At 37.2% G+C, this 26,352-nt stretch overlaps 2 protein-coding genes across 2 annotated transcripts in view; one reads left to right on the top strand and one right to left on the bottom strand.

The window, feature by feature from the left end:
- The window catches only part of LOC146466354 (uncharacterized), a 233,511-nt gene extending 229,741 nt beyond the window's left edge, over window positions 1-3,770 (bottom strand). The window contains exon 1 of the mRNA XM_085127466.1: window positions 3,659-3,770. The gene's annotated coding sequence lies outside the window, so the exon portion shown is untranslated. The remainder of the gene's footprint in view (window positions 1-3,658) is intronic.
- An 11,252-nt stretch (window positions 3,771-15,022) lies between these two features.
- The window catches only part of LOC146466343 (uncharacterized), a 165,959-nt gene continuing 154,629 nt past the window's right edge, over window positions 15,023-26,352 (top strand). Inside the window, exon 1 of the mRNA XM_085127463.1 lies at window positions 15,023-15,030. The gene's annotated coding sequence lies outside the window, so the exon portion shown is untranslated. The remainder of the gene's footprint in view (window positions 15,031-26,352) is intronic.

The raw sequence follows: 26,352 nt of genomic DNA, 5'->3' as shown, positions 1-26,352 counted from the left end.
CGTTTTGTGAGTTGGCTGAATCCAAACTTAGTAGTTGTTTGGGTCAAACAAAAGTATCCGCTTTTTGAGGCCTGACAGAAGGGATTTTACTGCTCCTTTGACTGCCAATGATTCTAAAGTTTATGACTAATAACCTTGATTTTTTTTTTTTTATGTTTAGGGAACAACTGGATGTGAACAGCGAGCTTCAGAAAAAGAACGAACAGTTTGTAAGTTCCCTATTAACAAATATGAACTTTAATTTTAGTTGTTTTACCGATTCGGTCGTGGACCATACAAGACACCACAATCATTCCAAAAGTTAGGACTGAGATGTCGCGTAGAAAGTAAAGTATAAAAGATCAGCGATTTTGAGAAAACAAAGTGCCACGATTTAAACAAAATACAAATGTTGGGGTTGAAGAATGGTTTGCAAATAAAATAGTGGATAGTAAATGTTCTCGTTAAAGTTCTTTGGAGAAGAAAAGTTTCGCCTTCATTGTTTTAAATGCTTTCTTGTTTAATTTGTTTTAGACTGCAGCCTTGGATGAAGAGAACAGGAGAGTGGAGGTACTTTGCTATAGCTGCGCTAGCTGATGAATAAACCGTTACGTAAATGCATAAAGAAATGAGGCAACTTCTAGACCTCAAACTATAGATACACCATCCAGTATTTCTGCAATAACTATATCTTTTGAATTCGGTAGTTTAAAAGAAGAACAAAAAACAAGCAAACAAGCAAAGGCGTAAACAAAAACAACAACAAATGAAAAGGAATTCAGACTCCCAAAATAATGCCGTAAGAAGTCAAAAAATCATATTTTGTCATATATGCTTTACCACTCACCACGAATGGTTCTCAACTCATTAGAAGTGAAGTGAAAACCAATCGGGAACTCGCTCGCAGACACAGTTTTCCCGCGCTTTAGGCCAGTTTCTTGTAGTTGTTTCGAGTTCTGATTGGCTCATTAGGTTGCAAACATTTGTTATGATGGGTTGGAGGAATTAAATTAGTTTCTATTTAATTAACGAAAATGAACAGAAGACCACCTTATGTTCTCAAAATTGATATAATTGGTAAAAATAAAAATAAAAAATTCTTTAGATTCACTTTCGGAGCGTGTACCCTCTCTTCATATCATTTTCTTGATACTAAAACCAGGAACTACCATAAAATTCGTCGCACTTGCAATTTTGTTCTATTACCTACAACTGTCAAAGAGAAGCCCGCTTGAATTGCTTGTATTGTGGCTTAACAATTATTCAAAACTGTGGTTTTTTTTTCTATATCTTGTAGGAATTTCAGGTAAAGATGGAAAGGTAAATGGCAGATTGGCAAAATTTTAAAATCCTCTTTCTTTCGTTTCGTGAAAATATAAGGTTTGCTTAAATACCTATGTTTGTCTTGATAGTGAGATGGCAGAAATGCTTAACAAGATGGAGAACATCGATAAGGTATTAAGACTATGAAAGCTTTTGGTTTGTGTCATATCACCAGAAGTTGGGGACAAAGCGGCATTTTCTTGTTTAAGGTTCATTCGTGGATAGGTCTAGCCTAGTTTTCAAGCCTTAACGCTTCCAATACAGGAAGCGAGCTGCGTTGTAAGAGTGGATTCGAACGGTGACATCAACTTTAATAGTATCTTCGATAACGCGTCGGCGAAGACTGGAATCCAGGCTCAGATAGGACATAGTTTTGGCTGGATTGAGCTTAACAAAATGGATGGGTACGGGATTCTAGGAATGTGATGTTCGGGAAAATGGATTAAATTAGTACCATAAGATTGTAGACGGATTTCTGTAAAATATTGGACAAGTTTGTTACGAATGAGATTAAAACAGCGAAGTACAAAACAGTGACTAAGCGCGCCGTGTCAAAGTGGGATCCGGCTTTAACTTGCGCGGGACGGCACAAAGTAATGGGTGGTTCGAAATTTCTTTTGCCTGATATAAACCCCTCGCTGAAAAAGCACATACGCTGCTTTGCCACAACAGCAGTAGAGACAAATTATCGCCATGCTACTTAGGTATTCCCTTGCTATCCAATCTAAAATCACCAGCCCGTCTGTGATCGACGAACCGCTATCGTCAAGAAGGATGGTGAAGACTTGTGAATCCTAGGGGAATGCCATGATGAGTAAAAAGTGTTCTTATCGTAAATAATTTGTTTGTTTGTATTTATTTTCGCAGTCACTTTCTCTGGAAATAGATGAACTTAACAGGATGTTCCTTTTGTTGAATTAAATCAACTGTACAGTGACTGTCTTTTCTTGGTACAAGTAAACTTTGAACATTCAAGTTGTTGAACTGATCATGAACAGAACGATTGTAAACTACTGGCTCAAAATATTTGTTCAGTGCGTTATTAGACAATCGATAGGAAGAGTTTCTAGAAGGTTTCATTGAATAAAGAACTATTGACTGTGTTGCTTTTTGTCTCTTCACTGTATACCCGATTGTAAGTGGTCGTCCACCGATTTAGTTTTTTGTTTGTTTTGTTTCACTGAACCTTTTTGAATTCCTGAGAGCCTTGGGAAGGGAAGGCGACAACTTCTGGGTAATTTCACAGGGTTTGAAATTCAATGATCCAACTGTGTGCAACTATAAGCTATTACGGTGTGTGTGCTACATGAAGATGCCGTTAGGTGCTTACAGTGGTGAGTATGTTGGAATTTCAATCAAAGGATAAGAGGTCAGCAGTGTTTCAAGGCTCATCACTGCATTGTAGCTAATAGCGGTCCATCTCTCTGGAACAGCCTACCCTGTAACCTTAGGCAGGCTGAATCACTTAATCAATTAAGCAACTACTTAATCTACATTTTAGGTAAGTTGAGACACGGCATTCAACGAAAGCAGGTCAAGTTTCCTTTAGGTTTTATATTATCGTTCAGAATGAGGATTTTTATATACTTATACACTTTGATGTTGATAGATTATCTTGTAGTTTTATGTTGTATCGACCTGATGAATTTTTTAACCGTATGTAACTGAATATTGAACTGAATTGAATTGAAACTGAATTATGTTAAGTTGTGTATGAATGGGTGCTTGCTTGGGTAGCTGTGCAGGAGAGAAAGGTAGGGGTGGGAGGGGGGGGGGGGGGGGGGGGGGAGAAGAGTCCCTGATAGACAGTTCCCAACTTCTAGAATAACACATTTCTCAACAGGAATGCCATGTTGTCTTTGAGGCAATCAGAATTAACCAAATTGAGCAACACAATGTCACTATTTGTGATGCAGTAGACTGCAGAAATAGCAGAAATGTCCTATCTCTTGAATAAAGTCTTCTTTTTTTTTGGATTGTTTCATAAAAATTTTACCCATACCCCCCCCCCCCCCCCCCCCCCCCATGGAAGGATTGAAAACTCCAGTTTGGCCTCATATTTTCCTTTTCAAAACTCAAACTAAATGCCTTTTGAGGAACCTTCCCCCACCCCGTCAGACTTTTCAATGACCTTTTGAGGGGGTGGTAAACTGTATACTATGCATATTTCCTGGAACCACAAACTGTTGAAACTCCAGAATCTGACTTATTTAATACACAATAACTGATCCAGAAGACACAAAACTTTCTCAGGTCTCCCTAGTAAGAAAAGGGAAAAAGGGTGGAGGGGAGGGGGCTGATAAAGGGTTACTTTTCCTTTTACCTACATGTACATGGTGCTCCCTTGCATACACACCTTGAAAAGCACTCGATGAATTAATGCTCTTGTCTTTCATCTCTTTAAGTTCCTTCATTTCCTTGTCAGCAAAGCCCTGGCTGATTTCAAAAGCAGCATTACCACACTTCAGGAAATTCTTGAATGCAAATTTGTCTATGTATTTCCCAGCAGCTGTGCTTGGTAGCTTGAATATGCAAAGTGAATCTCTGGGCATACAACCTAGGCAGTCAAGCATCAAATGTGAAAGTCCCAATATCTGAAAAATTTAAAATATATATATATATAACAGTGCTTAAACTTTTATAAGGCTCAGTTGTTCTACTGTGATAATAATATTGCACTATTACTCACATATTAGAAACTACACCTGTACCTCTCATGTTTTGTACTAATTACCGACATCTGCATGGTCATAAAAAAGGGAAACTCTGCCATCTAGAAATTTTCGTACCACAGGCAATGTATCCATGCAGATTTTGGACCCTGGGTTGGGGTGCTCCCATAAAAAAAGATGAGGAATTAAAGCTTATAAGTAATACACAAAACTTTGAAGAGTGAAATCTTTTTTTTAAACAATTTTCATTTGCCTCACATGACACATCATTTACAATACTGAACACTACTAACATTACTTAAAATACTCACAATACTAACCACAATAACTATATCTACATAATTGTTAACAATGAAGAGTAATATTATGTTTAGAGCCAGTAGTAGTGCTCAAATGTAAAATGACTGGCAAGCCCATAGGGGGGGGGGGGGGGGGTTTTGACTGTAATGACTTATAGGAAAAATCTTATAAGAAGTATATTAACTACTTTTAAATGTCTGAAATGATTATGATTATGATAATGTAAGTATTCTGCAAATAAGAGACATAAATATCCCTTATAAGCCTTATTTTTCTGAGCAGCAAAGCACAAGAAGTAAGTTTGTTATGTGCTTCACAGTCATGTTTCATGCTTCACGTTGGTGTCTTAAGCCTTGTGTGGCTCAGGAGAAACAGCGAGCAAGGCTTAACAAGGCCTTTCATTTCCTGGCTACATCTCTCTCAGGGGTGAAAATGGGATTAAGCCTTGCTAGTTCGGATATTCTTTTCCTGTAAGCTACAGCAGACTCATGGAAGCTTGGCCATTAAACTAGGTTTATACGTCAATCATCCTGCATATACTGCTTGAATTTGAATGTTGATGCATAGTACAGTACATGTGAGAGAGATGTCATGTTATTGTTTAAGCCTAGTGAATAAATGATGGATGACACATGCATGTATTTTTTTTGGTCAATGACATGGGCAAACTCCAGAAAAAGAAAATGTAATATGGGCATTATCTGGTCCACAAGCCTCCAGCAGTTTAACAAACCTCAAAATAAAAGAATCTTTTCTGACCGCATTGTTTACATTTTCTCTCATTAGCATATATGGTCATATATGCAGAAACAGTACGCTTAATGAACACATGGGACATAATAAACTAAAAGAACCTGTCACATCTAGTAATCAGGGTGAATAGCTATCACAAAGACTATGTGAAATACTCTACAAGAAATTTACTTTGAAAAACTATGAAAATTACAAAGAATACATGTATGACTGGGTCGCAAGAGCCACCACCAGCCAGAAATTCTTTGTAAATTCTTGACACTTTAAAAGTTCATTTCTCAACTTTTTAGCCAGTTCTAAGTTTGTCAAGCTCTTTCAATTTACAGAGTGCATTTATTTGTAACTTAGTAGTTTTGTTGTCTATGCTAATGTATGCTAATGAGGGTGAACATGTAAATGAAGATCTTCCTGTAGCATCAACGGTTATGCCATTAAAGTTGTCAATGTTTTCCTCCACTGTTTTTAATTATTAGCTTTCAGTAGCCTTCAGTGCTACAATCAGTACAAGATGTCGGACGCTTGAATCGGCTTGGCCACAGCTTTGTAACAGTAAAACAATTGCGGTTTGCAACAACTCATGCCTGCATGCTTCCAAAACAATATACAGCTGAAGCACTCTTTTAAACAACTAGATATAATAACTAATTTGAAAGTGTCAGAATGATTCTGACACTTTCAAATAAACTTTGATTTTGACGCTTTTAGCATTCTTGTCAGCAACCTTTTAACATGTATTTTAGTTCTTAATATTTATGCATACTACTCACTATATTTAAACTTCTTTTAGTTTTATTTTTCATACATCATTTATATCTGTCGAAGGTAGCAGACAGGCTGCCGAAAGTTATGATCTTTTACAAATCACTTTAACCAGTAACTCTGTTAATGGGTAATTTCATGATGCATTAAGTTCAGCAGATGATTGGAACAGTATCTAAATCAGCTGCTGCTCCAGTGTTGCATAATGTAGTAGACCCTGTCAAAATTAACAATTTTTGCTGTGCCAAACTGATTCAGATTCCACTCTTTTGCCAGGGTAAGCACATGAGTGAAGCAGTGTCTGGAACAGGCCTAAATCACCAGTATTTTAACAGGGGCTCTCCCATTACCACAGAAGGGTTTGCTGTCAGAGCTCCTGATCCACAGAGAATGGCTAGAGATTAATATTATTAAAAGAGAGAATATTTATACTCACAGCAAGAATGCCCTTAAAAAAAAGGCTGCTTCGCTTACGGTGATCAGCCCCAAAAAACTGTTAATAGGCTGTCTCCAAGGCAACAAGGGTACTTTCCCTCTTCACAGAACACTTTCCCCAAATCATATAAGCTTACATGGATCAATAACATCTGCAATCGCGACGCCATTTTTCATATCTTCCTTGAAAATGTGGCCACGCTCTGGGAATCACCGCTCGGTCAGTTTGTACAGTTTACTTAAATCCTTCAGTTTTGTTATGATAATCCATAAAGTCCCATTTCGCTTTGGGGATCTCTACCCGGGATATGTTCGAAAGGTAGCATGGCGGCTTTCTCCTGTTGCAGAGCAGGACAGCGTTTCGCGGCCTTCCAACGCCGTTTTTCTTTAACCTCCAGAAAGCAGTCAAAAGTTGAAGATGTCGTGACTTCCAGAGAAATACATTTCGTCCTCAGCAAGGCACCATCTTCAATGCAGAAAAGGCACTGGTTGCAAGTAACCTCGTCCTGAAGACAACTTTCTCCCTTTGCTGCAAATGCTCGAATAGAATGGAATGGAATGGAATGGAATGGTGGAATGAAACCCAAAAAAGCAGAATAGAGACTCGTTTAGAAGAACATGACACTTGACACTTGATCATTATTTCTAAATGAAAAAGTTTCCAGGAGGAATTAACAATCCTCTTTATACCACAAAACCAACTGAGCTACAGGCCAAGTTTCACTAGTCTGTATGATTACCCCTGACTATCCATATTGCTAATCATTGGTGTAAACCGTTTTATTTGTAGAAAGTCAAGTGCAAGTGTCACATTACTCAGGCTGAACGGTAGCCTCATGGGTAGACATCTTTGGGCTCCTTGGGACACCATCGGCTACAAGACTGAAAACACATCTACCCTGATTATTGACAATTGGTCCGCTCAAAGTGCGCAGCGAATGGTTTTTGTCCAAAGTTGCCAATATAAAAACAAGAAGTTGCCTAGTCTTTTTTTTTTCCTTTCCTCTCTCTTTTTCCTCCTTTCTTCTCTCCTCCGCACTTTTCTGAACCTTCTCGTGCTATAAAAAGAGCTCAAGTTTTCATCGGCCGCCTTTTCAAAAAAGTCTGGTTGACATGTATTTCAACAAAACTGATAGAGTCCAAATCCTCCGTCAAATAAAATCAATTTGCACCCACAGGGAATTAGTCATGTGTCTCTTCTCGCCGTCTTTACCCAGCATAATAAACCCTTGTAAAATAAAGAAAGAAAGAAAAGAAAAAAGAAACTCTCCGTCACACGGTACGGCTTCATGTTTTGTGCTCTCTTTGAAGGTAAGTCGATGGCGATATGCTTTTGGTTTTCCCTAAGGATTCAAAGAAAACGCTTGGTCACGTAACTCAACAATCCTCACTTGACTGGACCATTTTGAAAGACATTATTTACGAAATATATAGAAGAAAACGACTGGAAAAACCACGAGACTAGCTGCTGCACTCTGGGTGTAGTTTGGGTTGATATAAGAGAGCTTAAACAAACTTGACCTGCGATCAGGCGTTCTTTTTTTTGCAAGAGCGCGAAAGTGTAACAGCGCTAGGGTTCCGACCGCTGACTCTCGCGCTGCAACACTTTCGCGCTCCCCCGAAAAAAAAAGACGCCTGCTCACAGGCTTAAACAAACTTTACTCAGTTGAAATGCAATTTTCCTATAGCTTATGATGATAAGAATATCAAGATCAGTTGTTTCTTCAATCACAAACTGCTGATCAAAAATAACGCTATAGCGCACTAGCAACCAGACTTGGAGCGCGCGTTTAAAATTACGCTACGTCATAAAGGTAAATTTACTCGGAATTTTCGGGAAACGTTGGTAAAGCGACTCAGAAATCTTTACAGAGTGATATATAAAGAAAGTGACAAGCAAAAAGCTAAGAAAATGGCCTCTGGCCGTCCATCAGGTTAGTAAGCAAACCTTAAGTAGTCATATGTTAAAGGCTTTTCAGTTTGAGCTTTAATTTGTGGATTTTCCTTGATCGCTCGCTTCCAACATTTCATTCGGATCCTGTTGGAATAAAAACTCCGCCATGCACTTTTCGCTGCACTGTTCGCCAACTTACAGTTTCCAAACATAACATTTCCGAAGTCATTAATCCTAGGGCGTTAACTGAGAATTTTAAAACACCGTAGGGACGCAATGTGTTCAGGAGTTATTTTGTGATAAGCGCAGAAAAACTACACCACTACAAAATTTGTTTTTGACTCCAATTCAATATATCACATAACTTTCACACGGGTGTAAGAACTTCAAACGATATATTTCATGGAGTAATACACATTTATGGAAAGGTGCAAAAAGTTTTTAGTTGTTCTCAAATGCTTATTTTTTACGCCTGCTATGGTTACAGTAGAGGTTAAGAAATCTTTTTATTACGTCATTCCAAGAATGCTTAGAACTTTAGAAGAGTCGCGCGCATCGAATTCCAAATGTGATTTAATTGACGTCATAACGGAAATTTACTCGGAGTTTCCAGAAAATGTTGATGAAAGCAACGCAGTGAATAAAAACCCTAATCTCGTACCCAGATGTTTGTATTTGGAGAAAACATTTGGTAAAATCAATCATGTTAGGTTAATGAAAATGGCCCAATGCGAATCCCGTTTTGTCGAGTCAGCCATTTTCTCGCCACTTTCCAAATCTTTCACCTTTGCACGCGCGGAGACGCAAGCCTTACAAGAAAATCTATCTTGACACATCAGTCCTTCCGTGAAAGTGGTTTCTTGTATCGATTTAACTTTAATGTGTTATTAAACTGCAACATGTTCTTATAAACTAACATATTTTTTACATTATTCTCTTAAATTGTTGTGAAATTTTTGGTTGCTAATCTGACGCGTACAACTAAGTTGTACGCGTGGTTTAGCGCGCGTACATTGGGTACCATTGTCAACAAAAAGTTAGCGGTGCTTGCTGGTAACCCCCCAACTTTTCAGTTAAATTAATAAATAAATAAATATAAAGTCGTTTCATTGGTTATTTCGAAAACTTTGAGTAAATCTTCCTAAGTCGGTGATATAGGAAGATTTACTCGGAGTTTTCGAACCCAAAAGCTTTAAAATCTTACTAAAGTAAAAAGTAATAACCAATCAATAAAGCCACAAAATAGCTTCTAAAATTAATGCTTTTCATTTTTATAGACTCGTTTCCTTTTCCAATTCCCGTTGACAATTCAGCTTGTCATCGACACTGAGTTGTTCTGTGAGTTCTTGATTCCTTGTTTCTGAGAGGAATGTTTTTCAAATGTCTCTCATAACAACTGATGGCAGCTTGTCGCGCAAATAAATACGACGTTTTACTTAATCTTGATCAGTTGTCAACATTTTAGTTTTCAAAATCAATAAAAATCGATTTATAGTAACACAAATTGTGCAGAAAACTTGGGGAGTTGAAAGGGGGGGGGGGGGGGAGTGAGATAAGCATGCCAGTATTGACATTTTGGGGGAAATTCCGCAAAAGATGTAATATCTGGCCGACCGATATTAATTGGCTTGAATAGCTTTCGTTTGCTAAGTATCGGGAACAAAAATTGGAAGAGTCCATAAGGTGACTCTAAAAGCAATAAAATCTGCTTTTATTTTAGATCGAAGAAATAATTTTTTCGAAATGGAGAAAAAGTTGAATCACCAGGAGCGTGAAAATGAGGTAAGTACATTACGATATATTAAATCGAAAAATAAGAAATGCAGACAAAAATTCTTCTCCACTTCCATGAAAATTTCTTCGAAACGAAGAAGAATTTAAATTGTCATCAGCAACTGAAATAAAGTAATACACTGTGATATATTAAAAGGAGATGCGGACAAAACTTCTTCAACATTTCGAAGAAAAATTCTTCAAAATGAAAAAGAAATGCACTTACTTTATTTTCTTGCTTTTGACGATTTTTAAATTGTCATCAGCCACAAAATGAAATAAGTACGTTTTGATATTCAAGAGAGATCTAACTAGTAAGAGCAATGCCTGTGATGCTGAGGGAAATTTTATTTGAAATGCTTGAATGAGAATTGAATTTCATAAGGAAATATAAGACTCAGGGCTTAAACAATTGATGAAACCGATGATCGGAAAATCAATCGATCAATCGATGACAATCGATGCCAATTAATCGATTGATATTGATAATCGATGAACAATCGATGCACGGGCTTTTTGTGATTATCGATTTCATCGATTATCAATTTTTATCGATTATCAACGCCAATCGATCAGTTAATTGACATCGATTGTCATCGATTGGTTCTCATTTTTGATGCGTTTTATTTTCAGTCAAGATTTACAAAAAGAATCTGAGTCCAAACTGTGGCCTATAGTTCTCTTGTGACCGGTGGTAACTGTGTTTCGGACAGAGGCTGTACATGTTGTGTTGTTGGGTTTTTCCCGCGCAGCTCTGAGTTTCTTGATATGGTCTCTGTCACCCTGTTTACTTTATGCACCTTTGTTGTGACAAAGAAGTAATAAAATGATTACCGAAGCCTATTCACGTTTATTCTGGTTTATTTTATTACAATTCAGTATAATTACATCACCCACCATTCAGAGCTCACTCGTCTCCCGTCGCATCTGCGTACAAACAATCTGGTGAACGAATTCAAATCTGAAACATTTGTGCGTACTGCGAGCGCGTATACGTACATGCTGGAACGTGTGGAATACCGATCTTTTTTTTTTTAACACCAATCGATGACAATCGATATGTTGCGACCACTTTTGTGTGATTATCGATTGGTCGTCGATTGGACGATGCCAATCTATGCCAATTAACTAACAAGGCATCGATTGTCATCGATTGATTCTCCGATCATCCGTTTCCTCGATTGTTCAAGCCCTCAAGACTGAATCGCTCTAAGAGAGGCGGATATTTCATGACAAGATTTGAGAGCGATCTGCTAAAAGAGATTCTAACGATAATGGAATGATAAAAACTTAATATCTACTTAATCAGACAATACAGTGCATGTTCCTGATTTTTTGTAAAGTTTAGGAGACTAAGTACTGAGTTGCAAGTGCAGATTTCCGTATTTTCATGGGATTTAATAATAATTTGAAATTGATAATTATTGCAAAGCGAAAGCTTACTTTGTTATTCATGAAATCCCCGATAGCCATGTTATTCATTCGTTCATTGCTTCGTTCGCTCATTTTTCTTCTTTTTCCCTTTTCTTTTAGAAGTTAAAAGAGAAACTTACGTCGAAAGAAGAGTACTTGAAAATGGTGACCAGAGAAACAGAGTAAGCGATTATTGTTTTAATCATTTATTTTAATTAAAATACAACACGATGTTTATATATCCGTCGGACAGACCACATAGAGCCAACACCAAACCGCCTCTTTTCCTTCGCTAAGCGTTTGTAGTGTTAAGATCTCCTAGAAGAGGCGATAGGGTCGTTCAGAGCCACATAAGGTTAAGCTAAAGGTTTTTAAATTAGAACAGTGTAGCAGGTGCCAATTAAAACTCGCCTCATTGCCTCCTCCAACCGTTTACATTGCAAAATACTAAGAGCAGGTGATGAGGTGTTTTGGAGGCATAAAAGACAAATCTCAGCTTTCCTATTAGTATAGCGTTTTTTATACCTACTGATTGATCGAGCCAATTTCGACAAATATAAGAAAGGAATTCGAAAAAATGGAGTGGACGAAAATCGGCCGATTTATGAAAATCTCTGGCAATGCTCGAATGTAAGTATCTTTAAAGGCTCTTTTTCGAAGGCTCGGATCTTTCTCTAGTCAAGCGCTCTAAGTAAATATAATTAGGTAATTATTTTCTTACGGAGTTTTTGCTTAGTCTAAGCGCAGATTATGATTATGACTATGATGATTACTTTCATTATCCTTATTTCTTTTAAATTTGTTGCAGCATGAAATATAAGCAGTTGACTGCAGCCAAGAAAAAAATTAAGGCCGCAAAAGAAAAGGCTCAGGTTTGTAATTTAGACAGATGAGAATCTTTTTTTTTTCTCTCAAAAAATAAACAAACGATGGAGGCTGGTAGAATGGTGTGAACTAGGTAAAATGGAGGAATAATGAAATTAGGAGATACTAAAATGAGCGAAAAAACAAACTGAAGAGAGAACGATGAAAACAAGGAAAGCAGGGGAAACTAAGAGAAAAGGGTGGGAAAAGGGGAAGAGGAAGACCTGGGGGGGGGGGGGGGTACTCCAAAAAAAATTGGGTAGGGGTGTGCGGCCCGCTTCCCAAAACCCTTACCCTATTTATGACCAAAATCTGCGATTTTCGCTACCCTATTTATGACCTGAAGTAGCTTCTTCTAAAAAAAAAAGGAACCCAGGACTACAGTGCAAAAATCTATACCCTATTTATTACCAAAATGGCGGCAAAGTGGCTAAAAGCGATACCCTATTTATGACCAAAACAGCCGAAAAACCATACCCTTTGGCGCCGCACATACCTATATAGCCCATATAAGGCAGTACCCTCCCCCCCCCCCCCCCCCCGGGAGGAAGAACAGAGGGATGAAGAAAGGAACAGGGGAAGGGGGGACGATGATCTATGGGGAAAGAAGTGATAATAAGAGAGACAAAACCATGTAACTGGGGAATAGATGCCGGAACAGCGATAAAAGAGGGAACAGTGGGCTAAAACATTTAAACGAAGAACAAGGGGAACAGTGGAGTATTGTGTCTACAGGGGAAAAGATATCATTGCATAAATTGGGGCCCCATTAAAAAGGAGGAATACGAGTTTTTAGGGGGGATGCAAGGAAAAAAGGGACTGGGAATCAGGGATACGAATAGGGGATAGGGGTATTAGCGGGAGGGGGAGTCACGTGGGAAGGAGGACGAAGATTATGGGAGATAAGGGGTGAGAAACAAAAAAGGAATCAGGAGATTAGTATCGTACGAAAACAAGAAATGGAGATTACGGTTGAGAGCAAAATGGAAAAGAGACAGTGAGACAAGGGTTGAGGGAAAGTGAAGTATAAAAGGACTCAGGAGATTAGGAATGAGAACAGGGCCAGAGTTGGCAGAGAGGATGGAGGGTGGGGGGGGGGGGGTTGAGGGTAAACACTGTATTTGTTGGTTGATGAAAGATGGAATTAGGAACTGTTCAATTTTAGTGTTGGGAATTTTAGGTGTTTCAGAGCAGGCGTTGGGAATGAACTCAAGACATTATTCCTTCAGGTCACTTGTATATAACTGTATCTTTCATCTGTCAACAGGCTGATTTAAAATTGTTAGAAGAAAGAAACACCGACTTCCACGGGTAAGTGTTCACTGCAATCATACAACAAAACTTAAAATAATGTCTGCTGATAACTTAGAGAGAGATAACAGCACGGGAACAGTTATGATGTGTTATTTTTCTTTACAAAATATAAAAGTGTTATTTTATTTCTTTAATTTGTGTTTCTTTTTAGGACACTTCAGGAGCTGAAAGGAGAAAGAAACAATGTTGATCAAGAAGAGGTAATTTCCCTAAATTTTAACAACAGAACTAAAGGTCCTCTTTGCCTTTCCAACAAGCAAACTCTCGATTAATTTAAAAGGTACAAAAGTATTAATTTTTTTATTTCGTCCATCACCATTACAGACAAGTCATAGATTTAATCGTCGTCATTGTCATTATCATTCTGATTATCCTGAACTTTTTCCATTGCCATCCTAATCATCGTCATTGTCACCCACCATCACCACGTGACCCATCATCATCATCATCATCATCATCATCATCATTATCATTACTAGTGGAAGTGTTTTTCCAAAGTTATACCATAAAGGTTTTGAAATTGTCCGAACTCACTATATCACTAATAAGTCCTACTTTATCGCAGAACGACAATGAACTTGCAAAGCATATGTCTTTCAATTGCATTGTCTTTCTCCAATAAAGAAGGAGTTCGAGAGACACAACGTGAGGAGACCAGTCATCATTGGTTATCTTTCAATGAAAAATGCAAAAGTGCTATTGCATGGCGTTGTGCCTCTTTCTAGGAAAGTTCATGGGCTGATGATTTGATCACAAACTCATCGCTATCATCATCATCATCATCATCATCATATTATTATTATTATTATTATTATTATTATTATTATTATTATTATTATTATTATTATGCGCAGTAAAACTATCTGTATGCACGGTATCAGAAAGCAACACAGGGCGCGTAGCGTAACCTGTGAGCCAAAATGGCACGTCAATAAATCAATAAAACAAATATATACATATACAAAAGTCATCGTCTATTATTATTATTATTATTAATATTGTTATTATTATATTATTATTATTATTATTATTATTATTATTATTATTATATTTTTATTATTATTATTATTTTTATGTTTTTTTTTACTGAAACCAATCAGTGACAGAACTTATTACATCATTAATTATCCCGTTCTTTATTGCAGAAAAAGAATGAAGTCAAAAGGTATGTGCGTTTTTTTATTAGTATTTTTGTTTGCTGTAGATATTTAGAATCACAAATTGAAAATATTGTGTGACTTAGATTATATTAAAAAGTTCAGCAACTCTGAAAAATAACTTTTAATTACATTCAACTCCATGTTATTTACTTTAACTATACATGGCATTATAACTCAAAACTACAGGATATCTCGTTTGTGTTACACGTTAACTCTGCGTACTTTTTTAGATGATTGCAGCAAAACTAGAACAAATTTTCCAAACCTCGCGAAATACTTATTTTAATAGTCAGTTTAATATTATTATAGCGTCTTCTTAAAGTATGCACTTCGGTTTATCTGCAGGGATATTGAGAATTTGGTCCGAAAAATAGAAGAAAAGAAGCAAGAGGTACCTGATGATGTCATTTATGCTAAACTGTACTGTTATATTTTCTATGTTAAGCTTGATATTCAACTTTTCTTGAAACAAATTTAAATCATGAAGTTCTTCCGAAAATAAACCAAATGGTTGTTGATCAGATTACTTTTAATGTTGATCTAAAATGCGTTCCCATGCACCCCATATCTTGAAGTGGTGGCCAATAAGAAGACTAATAGCATTTGCGCACAAACGTATTACAAAAAGTATGATCCAAAACTTATATAGAAAGAGACGTCTTCTTTGAAGGGTTTTAGGATAGTCATTTCAAAATAATTCTAGAGCAGATTGGTACACTGTTTATTTATCGTATTTTGGTTCTTGTTGTTATTTTAATATAGAGGGAAAAGCGAAAGGCCTCTTTAGATGAAGTGAACGAAAGTTTTCAGGTATGTTTAATTATATCACCCGGTCGCTTTCGCTTTCCTCTGCTTCAAAGTAAAGTTGTTCCTTGTGTTTGTCTGTGCCAGAAAAGGCGTCTTCTCTTGCAGGTTAATTTCAAAGTTATCGGTTCTCCCTCTAAATAGACTCTTCACTACATTACTAAAATCGCTCAGCCAGTACTTCCCACCCTCAAAGCTTTTCTTCATTTTTTCTTATTTTCTATTTTACTTGATCAACAGACCGTCCTGGAAACGAGGCAGCAGATGGAGAGGTAAATATATTGAACAGCAAGTCATATTCTCTGGTTAATTTTATATCTCGATTTGCACTACTTATAGGTGAATCCAAAACTTGACGTGCTATAGTATGGCTTGTTAATAAATTCAAATGGAAAAGACGAAATGGTGACCTTTTTAGGAGCATGGGGAATGACATCAGGTTAAAATCTGGAAAACGGATCCATGTTGATAGTATAAATACTGTTAGAAGCTTGTATCACTTGCAGGAATCACTTTATCGGTTCTCTTTTTTCCTTCTCTTGTTTTATATCTGTTTGTTAAGATTGCCTGAGTAATAGTTTATCGACAGCCATTACCTAAAACGTTATGCTAATACTTTTCTTCCTCTTTTCCGTATAGTGAACTGAAACAAATGAAAAGTGAAAGAAAGGGCTACAAAGAGCAGGTGGGTTTATACAAACTCGAACTAAAATAGTTTCCTTGCACTAAGAAGTCACGTGGCCCACATCCCTAAATTCGCCGAGGTACGTTTTAATGCAAGAGGGCTGTTAATAAATGATCGCGTTATGGTGTAGAATGTGAAGCTTTAATGCTTGATCTTACCTAAAACTTACATTTCAGTGCAATATTCAACTCTAAAGAGGGAAATGGTTTTATTCAAGTTATCGACTAGCTCACTACCATACGTATCTATTAATATATTGTTTAATTGGTTCGTTGATTGTTTGTTTGATTGATTGATTAATTGATTGATTGGCTGGTTTAATCTCATTTCATTTCCTCTTATTTAGGTCTCCAAAGTGCAAGACGCACTTGATCATCACGAAGAGCTGAAAAAGTGAGTAGATATTTTTATTTAAAATACATGCTTCTTACCTGACCACAAGCGGAAACTTGGCCGCATTAGCGGATGGATTGTAATGATGAGATTACCGTATTAAAGAAAAGCATCGGAAAAGAAACGAATGAAACTCACTAAAACAAGGCGACAATAATGATGCTGAATACAAATGTGTTGTGGTAGAAAAGAACATTTCTCACCTTACAGGATATGGTATACACTGGAATCGTCGTTTCTTTCTTGTGATTATTCAGAGGGCCCCTTAAATGCGTGATTCATTTATTTTTCAACGGAACCAAGGGATTACTTAAGCTCTTGGTCGGCCTATGGTCGTTTTGTGAGTTGGCTGAATCCAAACTTAGTAGTTGTTTGGGTCAAACAAAAGTGTCCGCTTTTTCAGGCCTGACAGAATGGATTTTACTGCTCCTTTGACTGCCAATGATTCTAAAGTTTATGACTAATAAGCTTGATTTTTTTTCTGTTTAGGGAACAACTGAATGTGAACAGCGAGCTTCAGAAAGAGAACGAACAGTTTGTAAGTTCCCTATTAACAAATATGATCTTTAATTTTAGTTGTTTTACTGATTCGGTCGTAGACCATACAAGACACCACAATCATTCCAAAAGCTAGGTCTGAGATGTCGTGCAGAAATAAAAGTATAAAAGATCAGCGATTTTGAGAAAACAAAGTGCGACGATTTAAACAAAATACAAATGTTGCGGTTGAAGAATCGTGGTTTGCAAATAAAATAGTGGATAGTAAATGTTCTCGTTAAAGTTCTTTGGAGAAGAAAAGTTTCGCCTTCATTGTTTTAAGTGCTTTCTTGTTTAATTTGTTTTAGACTGCGGCCTTGGATGAAGAGAACACGAGAGTGGAGGTACTTTGCTATAGCTGCGCTAGCTGTTGAATAAACCGCTACGTAAATGCATAAAGAAATGAGACAACTTCTAGACCTTAAACTATAGATACACCATCCAGTATTTCTGCGATAACTGTATCTTTTGAATTCGGTAGTTTAAAAGAAGAACAAAAAAACAAAGAAACAAGCAAAGGCGTAAACAAAAACAACAAATGAAAAGGAATTATTCCCAAAATAATGTCGTAAGAAGTCAAAAAATCATATTTTGTCATATATGCTTTACCACTCACCACGAATGGTTCTCAACTTATTAGAAGTGAAGTGAAAACCAATCGGGAACACGCTCACAGACTCAGTTTTCCCGCGCTTTAGGCCAGTTTCTTCTACTTGTTTCGAGTTCTGATTGGCTCATTAGGTTGCAAACGTTTTTTATGATTGGTTGGAAGAATTAAATTAGTTTCTATTTAATTAACGAAACTGAACAGAAGACCACCTTATGTTCTCAAAATTGATATAATTGGTAAAAACAAACATAAAAAATTCTTTAGATTCACTTTCGGAGCGTGTACCCTCTCTTCATATCATTTTCTTGATACTAAAACCAGGAACTACCATAAAATTCGTCGCACTTGCAATTTTGTTCTATTACCTACAACTGTCAAAGAGAAGCCCGCTTGAATTGCTTGTATTGTGGCTTAACAATTATTCTAAACTGTGTTATTTTTTTCTACATCTTGTAGGAATTTAAGGTAAAGATGGAAAGGTAAATGGCAGATTGGCAAAATTTTAAAATCCTCTTTCTTTTCTTTCGTGAAAATGTAAGGTTTGCTTAAATACTTGTGTTTGTCTTGATAGTGAGATGGCAGAAATGCTTAACAAGATGGAGAACATCGATAAGGTATTAAAACTATGAAAGCTTTTGGTTTGTGTCATATCACCAGAAGTTGGGGACAAAGCGGCATTTTCTTGTTTAAGGTTCATTCGTGGATAGGTCTAGCCTAGTTTTTAAGCTTTAACGTTCTAAATAAAGGAAGCGAGCTGCGTTGTAAGCGTGGATTCGAACGGTGACGTCAAGGTTGATAGTATCTTCGATAACGCGTCGGCAAAAACTGGAATCCAGGCTCAGAGAGGACATAGTTTTGGCTGGATTGAGCTTAACAAAATGGATGGGTACGGGATTCTAGGAATGTGATGTCCGGGAAAATGGATTAAATTAGTACCATAAGATTGTAGACGGATTTCTGTAAAATATTGGACAAGTTTGTTACGAATGAGATTAAAACAGCGAATTACAAAACAGTGACTAAGCGCGCCGTGTCAAAGTAGGATCCGGCTTTAACTGGCGTTTGACGGCAGAAAGTAATGGGTGGTTTGAAATTTCTTTTGCTTGATATAAACCCCTCGCTCAAAAAGCACAAACGCTGCTTTGCCACAACAGCAGTACAGACAAATTATCGCCATGGTACTTAGGTATTCCCTTGCTATCCAATCTAAAATCACCAGCCCGTCTGTGATCGACGAACCGCTATCGTCAAGAAGGATGGTGAGGACTTGTGAATCCTAGGGGAATGCCATGATGAGTGAAAAGTGTTCTTATCGTAAATAATTTGTTTGTTTGTATTTTTTTCGCAGTCACTTTCTCTGGAAATAGATGAACTTAACAGGTGAAAACAGTCTTTTCATGCTTCCAACCCATTAACTTGATTTTATTTCAATAACAACCTAGCGGCTATTTTGAACATCCTTGCACAAAATGAAAAGGAATTTTAATTAAGGATGCGAACACTATCGGCAGCATATATTTGATTTATTTATTTATACCATTTTTTACTTTACTTTAATTTAGGCAGGGCCCAAGAAAGGTCGAGGAATTCTCAGTTTGGAAACAACAGGTGAGAAAGAACGAAAGAAGCTGTTGCTTCAACAATCCTCGTTGCTGTTTGTAATTTCAGATTTTGATTCAGTGAGTACTGGAGAAAGCATGGCAAAAGGCATTTATCCTGAAGTTATTTCTCACCAAATGAAATACCTGAAACAAACACAAAATGCGACGAGATTTTGTAAGCCCTTATTTGATGGCTTAGCGAGACAGGCCCAAAGCCGTATTAACCCTGATTTGAAAAGGTCCCTTGCGATTACCTTACACCTGTCATTATGAAACGCGGCTTAATTTAGGATCAGTAATCCTAGCTTGTCAAGGTAATTAGTCTAACTTTCCCTTTTCTTTTTCAGGCTGTGAATGAACTTGCAAAGAAAGATGGGTAAGTTCCACAAAGTAGAGAATCGAGTTACTTAAACTACTATATCAATGACACGATGACCATATATTGGAAGTTAGAGTGACTGTAGTGAAGTGAGAGAACTGGTTTAACTAAGCAGAACTTGTTGCGCTTTGTGAAGTTCCACCAGCTCAATGGAAGGAATGATAAGGGCCAGTCATACTTGATTAAATTTCAGTTTATGATTAGTTCGGGTTGGATTACACTGTAAGTCTCAATGCATAATAAATATAATAATTAAAGAAGTAAGGATATGATTACTAAACGCGAAGAGGCTGAGAACTCTTTGAACTCTTTGAGAACTGAGAGATTTTTAATATTAGTTTGAAATACGTCCGTGGACAATCTGTGAGTAAGATCGTTTTTCTGTTTTCTCTCTAACAGTGAACTGACAGAACTTAAGAAAGTGCTTGAACCACTGCAGGAAGTGAGTATTGAGAATACAATCACACATCAAAAATGTGTCAACTAAATCACGCGAAGAGCTAGGAAACTAAAATCATGAGTACGATACAAAAGTCTGCACTGTGCAATCTTTGTATCTAACGACAGAATCAAAATATTTTATGACTATACCAAGCCCCCCCCCCCCCCCCCCCCGAAAAAAATACAGATTCTGGACTAAGTGCTACCTCATTCTATATTATCACCTCGAGTAATGTTTGGAAACAATAACAACTAAAACTTCTGAAGAAGGCCGATAACATTAACACCAGTCTACTGCAACAATTGGGTTCGACACCACCCTCCCACAGTGAGTTTAAACTGCCCCTACACTATCCTGTATAGGATCTGAAATGCCACTATCCCAACCTTCAGATAGAGGCCAAACAGTAACAAAGCTAATTGCCAAAGGAACTTGTAATATTAAATTTTGCTTGCTCATGTGCGGTATTTTAAACACAGATGTCTGTAAACAGAGTAAATTGAAGTTAGAGTAATAAGATATATGAATTAATGACATGTTATCTCCTCACCAGTTTCCAGCAAGAAAGAAATCCAAGAAATCAAGGAGGGTTATCACACTGCTATGCAGTCTGTTTTGCTGTACATGTCGCCGTTAAAAGATTCCTCTTGTTTTATATCAGAGTGTAAATAATGTGCTGTTTTGCAAATTGAATACCGTGTATTTCTTTCTACATCAAACTGACGTGAACAATTTGTATTCTTGTTTTAACGAACTAAAGTAAAACGTACACTCGTTTTCTAATGCGTTCAAATAAATGAAAAATATATTCGTTATGACAGTTTGAGCTGGATTTCGATATTTAACCTTTCGCAAAAAGTGAACTGATGGTCTTATTCGGAACTCAACCTGTAGTGCTTTTCAGAAATGGGACAGATTGTCGACGTTTCAGGAGGAAAGTGCGGCAGGGCGAGGTAGAAGGAGGAGGGGAGGAGGGAAGGGGAGGGGGTTGGAAAGCGGGAGGAGAGGGAGGCTTCGCGGTTTATCCAGACCAGAAAAATGGGTTGGGAGAAGGGGGAGGGGTCTGGACGTGCCTAGTGCCCAGACAATGACGCGCATAAAATAACGCAAGGTCCAATTTTAGATCATTGACATGCGTGAACTCCATGTAGAATCAAGAGGAAAAAAAGTGAAGGAAATCACTTCCTGTGAGCAGAGCGGAGGCAAGTCTTAATTACCCTGTATACCAGCGTTTAGCTTTCTATACAAGCAGGATAATCTTCGGCTCGCTAGCGATCATGACGTTTGTGTGCTTCGTATCATTGCATTAAACAATGCCTTTTGGTTTCCGCGCAAACATTATTAACCATTTAAAGTTCTTCCTCTGTTTTGCAGTGCGCAACTCTAAGGCAAAGTAAAAGTTTCTATCAGCTGCTATATATAACTGCTAAATGTTATTCAGTCCCTGTTTGAAAACCCAGTTTTCAAACTCGATTTACGGCAGTTGAGTAAAATATCTGCAAACCCAGTATGGTAAGCAAATGATTTCCTTCAGTTGCCCAAGGACATTTACAGTTACCAACTAGGACGGTGCCTACGTTTGTTCCTGCGCATACATTCTGCGCATCTCGGGATTCCCGGGTTTCCTATGGATGGTGCCTACTAATACAGGGATATCTTTTACGCGGTTTAAAAATAAGCGGGGAAAACAGAACTTAGCAAGTGCTCTTGGTATCCAAAAAGAAAATTTGGAGTAAAGAATTGAGATGATTTCGATGGATTTCTCGTACGAAATACTTGGTACGAAAACTTTTAAGACAAACTTGACGTTAAATAAAACTTATGCACAGGAATAAAAATGGAGGAATATAAGAGAACGTTTGTATGGACAGGTTAGATTGAAGTGAAAATTACGATTTCGTTGAGACATGAATGAACAGGTTTTCGAGGCTTAATTGGCAACTGCTTCAGTAGTCTGCGTAGACAGGGATTTTATTTCTATGTATTCTTTATTTCATATATACCCTATCTATGCATCATCACAATCATATGAATAGATATACAGCTATATTTCTATCAATTTTCTCTTGCACTTTCGTTATAGTAATTGAATGTCAAAGTATGCTTTCTATGTTATGGCATTTGAAAGCGGACTGTGATGTTCAGTTATTACGAACTTCTATCTCTAAGAAATTAACTGTGACTCCCTTTAGAAAGTCGTTCCTAGGTCCTTCCGAAAGGCGACCAGTTGCTCAAACCAGTCTCTTCAGTAAGAAACATCTTATATGGCGCCGAATTTTTAACATAAAAAAGGTGATATCGATTTACGTGAGCAATTAATGAAAACTGATTAGTTTAAAAAAAAAAAATTCTCAGTTGATAGAGTTTCTTGTATAACCTATCGAAGCTGCGTCGATTACAGTAAAATTGGAAGTTAATTAACTTTTAAACAAGAAGTTCCGAAATAAAAGGGCAAGCACCTTCTTTATTTAACACCTTTGTGGGTGTGAGATCTAAATTTAGACACCGTTCAGTCATGGCAAGTTGTTGACTCAAGCGTCCTCTGAAAAAAACATAAAGGCCTCAAAATTTCATAATATCACCTCAACAAAATAAGAAATTAAGTTCTACTTTCTTTAACCGGGTTTTATTCTTAAAACTAAGCCAATTTTATCCGAGTTAAGGGTCGTAGAAAAAGACACATGTTGTTTGTCAGTTGTTTACGCTCTGATAATTGATTGACAACTTAAGGTGAGAATGGCCTGGCCAGGCCCCTTTTATACCGGAATTTCCTGTTTTAGACATTTGTTGATTTATTTCCCACTGAGATTCAAAAATAGTCAACAAACTTGACCTTAACTGGTTTATACTGGACAGTAGTTAACTTTTGGTGCAACTCCAATGGTTCGTGGTGATACTCTAAGTGGAACCGCTGAAGTAACTAAAACAGAAAGAGAAAAATAAGAAAACGTCTCTCAATAAAAAATCCCTCAGAAATTATGTCGCATAAATTATCCCGAGTACTTAGTGGCAATAGCCAATCAGAGTTGATTCTTCTGGCTTTACCTTTACGTTAGGAAACGAATACTAATTTTAGTTTTTCTTGTTACAAGTTTAAGTATAACTTGTAACGTTGTATTTATCCCCTTGTTGGACTTTGCATTGTAATTTTATTGTATTTTAGACGTAATTTTGGCGTGAGTTCTTAGTAAATTAGATGGACATTTGTACGTCCGTTCGTTCGTTCACTAACAATGCGCAGGTGCAAAGCAACCAATTGGAGCCTAATCCCTCATCCTACAGAAATAGAAGGATACTGAAACACTATTAACAACGCCGCTTCAAGAAAAGGAAATGTGAGATGTCTGTATGTACGCTGTAAGAGATTGGACTGGGTTAAAAAAGAAAACATATCTAGTCCCAATGAAAATTAACATGTCTACTAAAATTGATCGAAAGAAGAGCTAATTTGATGCAAATGAGCCTCATGTTTGTAGCAAGATTCAGTGTCACTAGTTGAAGGCAGTTTTGGAGCCAAGTTGGCATTATTCACGTTATCAAGAAACGAAGTGAGTAGCAATACTTTATTATTGCCCAATCAAGTGGAAAAATGGTTTCTCTCAGAAATATATCACGCTTTTTAAGGGTAGGGTTTGCAGATGGTTTCATAAACTCCAATTAAGTTTGTTGTGAGCGCCGTTTCCTGGTGAATATGCAGTGGGGCTGTTGCAAGGCTGAAACATTCAGACGAACCTGGCATAACATTATTATTTTCTGCTTCAATGTTAACATTCCAGTAAAATTTCAGTCCACGAAGATCACTGTTAGTAAGGAAGGTGATCTATTGAAGACAACCTCTCAGTTGAGCGGCGAGTTAGAAATAAATACCGTGAATAAATAGCGATGAAACGAATCAGTTAGTGACGATTTTGCTTAAATAATGGAATATAAAGAACGATGTTGTATTGCACATGCCACGATTTGAAAGAAAGAAATATCTTCCTTCTAAACGCGAGTCAAACCCATGACGTTCCCTACAATGGTCGGTTGCTAACAACTGAGCTCCAGAGTGACGTGGAGAGCTGGATCATTTAGAAAAAATTATAAGGAGGGGAAGAATATATTTTTAGAAACGCAATCATTTAGCTCATCAGTTAAGTCAGTCGTTCTACCGCAGGTAACACAACGACGAGGTTAAAACAAATTATGAGGCGCTGCTCCTTTTTATTAATGGAGATCAATAAATGAAAAAAGAGGTGACAAAAGAAAACCGTATGGTTTAATTTTGGCTCAATTTTTAAAGAGCCTTAGTTAGCACCTGCCATTTTTAGTAGTTCCTTGTTTATGCTCAAGACACATTTTTGAGAAAGTTTGGTGTGCCTCGCTTGATAGTTGTCCAGTTAATTCAAGCAATTTATCTTTTGAATAAAAATACAGCTCAGAAAAATTTCGTTACAAAGAAGTCTGTATACCTTGCACACTTCCCAATCAAGTGATAAAATGGTTCTCTCAGAAATATATCACGCGTTTTAGGGAAGGAGTTTGCAGATCGTTTCATAAACTCCAGTTAAGTTTGCTGCAAGTGTCATTTCCTTGTGAATATGCTGTTGGGCTGTTAGAAGGCTGAAACATTCAGACTAACCAGGCATGAAATTATTACCTTGTGCTTTTCTATTAGCCGTTCAGTGAAGTGTAAGTCAACGAAGATCACTGTTAACAGGAAAGATGATCTAAGACGGCCACTCAGTTGAGCAGCGAATTACATAATATCGTGAACAAACAGCGATGAATTCAAACACTTGTCGAATAAAAAAGTGACGATTTTGCAATGGAATATAAAGAAGTAGTATTCCAAATGTCACTTTTATGAAACAAAGAAAAAATCTTCCTTCCAAACGCATGGTCGGTCGCTAACAACTGAGCTACAGGGTGACATTGAGAGCCAGGTCATTTAACCAAAATTTATAATTTTACAGAAGCAATCGTCAATCTTATCAGTTCAGTCAAATCTTTTACCCCAAGTAAAATACCTTTAAAAATAAACCTAATTATAAGGCGATGTTCTTCTTCTTTATGGCATATATCTAAATGACAAAAGAGTTTACAAAAGGCAACCTTATGATTTTTGCTCCAGTTTTTGAGGACTTTTATTAAGCACCTGCCATCTTCAGTAGTTCCTTAGCTTGTTTTATACATTAGGCACATTTTGGGGAAGTTCGGTGTGACTCCAGTGATAGCTGTCCGATTTTAGGTTAAGCATTTGTTTTTGAATAAAATTACCCGACAACGGTCAGACAGAAGGAATCTGTTGAGGAGAGATTTCTATTGTATACCCGGCACACTTATTTAATTATTTTTATCTTTAACTGATTGTTGATTACCCATTCTCATCTATACAGAAAAATCATTCGTCAACGAGTCAACCATCACTTGCTTAAACTTCGATGCCTGTCATCAAAAGCTACAAATTAAGCAAGGATAAAACATCTGAAGAAATTAGACCACCAATCAGATTCATACTATATGCACACAGCTGACGTTTTAGGAGATGATCTGGATAAGCTTAATGTCATAAGCAGCGAAAGTAGTCAACAACCTGTAGAAAATAAAACCTTTTTACTACCTTCGATGAAAATTTGTCATATTTGATGTTTAAACTTCCTACACCTAAAAACTACTAGAACGAACTTCATGTGGATAACACTATTATGCTAGCTTAATGAAACTTTAACGCGTTGCGTAACTTAAGGGTTATATTATCCGCGGTGTAATATAACTTATTGGTTTTCTTTGTTTTATGGACTATTGTCACGGTTAGGTTTATTGTTGAGGATGTTTTGTTTCCTTTGTTTTACGTCAACTAAGAGGAATAAATTATATTACACCGGAGATGAGCTAACCTCCCACGCAGTAGTTTTTGGGGTACTCGTATTACCTCCTCCCCACAAACGCCTGCTTACCCAAGCGCCACATTCCTTTCCCATTGTTTTACTCCCCAAGCACCCTAGCCAATCACCATCGAGTCATTGTCCGATGGTATCAAATCAAATTGCTGGTTACAATGGCCGCTTCCGTTTACCGCGAGCTTTGTACAGTCTCTGGTACATGTGAGTCTTGAGAGACGAGGGAGCCAAGTTGGAATATATATATATTTTTTTCACTTCTGAAATGGCTGGTCGTAGCTGAAACGCCAAAACAAATATCGAATTTGAATACAAGCGCTTCTTGTGCGACGTGTTCTCCTGGGAGACTCAAAATCTTGGGGAAAGTGTAATTGATCTTC

The sequence above is a fragment of the Pavona decussata genome, unplaced genomic scaffold, assembly GCF_977016875.1.
Source record: "Pavona decussata unplaced genomic scaffold, jaPavDecu1.1 SCAFFOLD_145, whole genome shotgun sequence".
NCBI lineage: Eukaryota > Metazoa > Cnidaria > Anthozoa > Scleractinia > Agariciidae > Pavona > Pavona decussata.
Note: the sequence above shows the minus strand (reverse complement) of the source record. Positions and strands in the feature narration are given on the sequence as shown.